The following is a 2,172-nucleotide window of genomic DNA, read 5'->3' as shown; positions in this document are numbered from 1 at the left end:
CAAAGATATCAGAGGTTTGCACCTACATTTCTAGGTACAAGAGAGGGATTATTTCCAACAATCTTTGCAAAAAAACAAAAAACAAAAAAAAGTGTCAGGATATATTCTTGTGGAAGAGAAAAAGAAAGAGAAATGGAGGGTGGGGGGAATAATCAAAAGTTCTTGAGGCTTTTTTAATTGAAAATTTTATAGAGGGGCAAAAGTGACGTTTACCAGATAGAATGCTGATTTTTTTAATATATTTACAACAGTATTTGTGTAAAAAAAAAATACAAAAAAAAAGTGAGATTGTTAAAAGTAATTTTTTTTCCATTTTGGTTTTGCATACACTGCCACCAATCCCTTCTCTTTTATTTTATTTCACACACATATATATATATATTTTTTGGTAAGTCAAGACTGTTAAGGTTAGCGATACTGCTTCCAGATAGAAAGAATAAAAGGCAATTAAAGTTATATTTGAAAGAGAGGAAGGATATTTTCTTCATATTTTTTTTAATTTTTCTTAATTTTTATTATTTTAAGTATTGCCTGGGTTGATGAGGGCCTCTGTGGCCAGCCCATCCCTGCTGTAATTTGAACTGCTGCTTTGTATTTTGATATGTAGTTCTTTGACTTTTAGCAAGCTTAGGTTGCTCCACTGAATTTTTTTTCGACTGATCCATTTAGAATTCTGTTCTTTTTCATGGGAGGGACTTTATCTTTCACAAACAGATTTCTTGGTTCTCTAAAAGTTCATTGAGATCTTAAGATTCTAGAATTTCTATTGACTTTACTTTTTTTCTTTGATGAAACACTAGAAGTTTAGAAGTCTTGACAAATGGGTTCTTTCCTTTTGTAGTCAGCCTGGAGGAGGAGTTCACAAAACTCTGCCATTGCTCCTCAACCTTCACAACCACAGAGAGCAGCATTATCAGAAGCCTGTTACAGAGCAGGATGCCTTGATGCCAAAATGACTTTCTTCCTTTCAAATATTACCTTCTGGCTATCTCCACCATGGGTGAGAGGGAGAAATATGATGATCATTCTTTAGATGATTTATTAACTCTTACTTTTTGAAAAGGTTTTAAAGAAAGTAACAATTTTGCAGATGCCAACATCTATCATTCAAAGGCCACCAATCCATTGTATCATCCTAGGTGCCACTCTCTCTTCCTAGTTGGGATTTCTCTCCTCGGTCCTGATCAAAGTATTATAATAGAGATTTTTTTTCATTTTTAGACAGTGTCCTGAAAGGATTCCAATGCAAATGTACGAATTCTTAAACCTAACAAAAACGTCAAAGGCGATGACCTTGCTGAGCATGTTTTAACTCACTTAAAGGGAAAAGTAAAACTTCAGACAAAACAGAAACACCAAACTGCATTTTAAAAAAGAAAAAGAGTATTTCAATTTCAAAATTACTTTTCATTGTAATTAATTTTCCTTTCAGCAACTTTCTTTCTAAAACTGTGTAGCAAACGAGAAGTCTTCCAAGGGAAGCAACTCCGTAATGACTAAATTGGTTTTACCCATCTATTTTATATTTTAGACTTTTAGTTAACTTGGATCTTTTCCATAAGTTCTTTGTGATGTTCAGTAGGATCAGTGCAACTGGAGTATGTGTGAGTTTGATTTGGTCCTGTGGTCCTTAATTCAGTAAATATGTTGCTAGAAGTTTTGTTGTAGACTTGGATGGTGAACTGACTGTTGAGTATCGCCCATCTTGATTTCTTAGAGGAGTCCTGCCAAGAACTGGGTGTCTAAAATTGGCCTGTTTAAAGAGTTAGTAGAAAACAACTTCAGAAGTAAGAAAAAGTCCATTTTTTCTCCTGCTAATTTTGCTTTATGAAATAGCAATGTTGTGAGACTCTAATATTTCCACTTACTACCAACAGAGGGAGCATTAGTTAATTAACTATGTCGTGGAATTGTTTCGATATGAAAACAAGTCACTCACTCCGTGAAATAAAGAAAAAATTGACATTAAGAAAAAAATTTTTAATATAGAGGAAAATGACATGATATTGCTTAGCATATGTTACGAAGAAAGAAGGCCAAAAGCCACTTTAAAATATTTTAATTATTTGACAGCTGATTTAAAATAATGTCCTTATTTAGACAGAATTCATGGTACCTCCAGAAAAGTTGATCTTGAATGCCATTATGGGCCACATTTAGCTATCTGCTTTT

Source organism: Pteropus alecto, unplaced genomic scaffold, assembly GCF_000325575.1.
Source record: "Pteropus alecto unplaced genomic scaffold, ASM32557v1 scaffold270, whole genome shotgun sequence".
NCBI classification, from domain to species: Eukaryota; Metazoa; Chordata; class Mammalia; order Chiroptera; family Pteropodidae; genus Pteropus; species Pteropus alecto.
The sequence above is the reverse complement of the archived record's forward strand: the minus strand, read 5'-3'. Positions refer to the sequence as shown.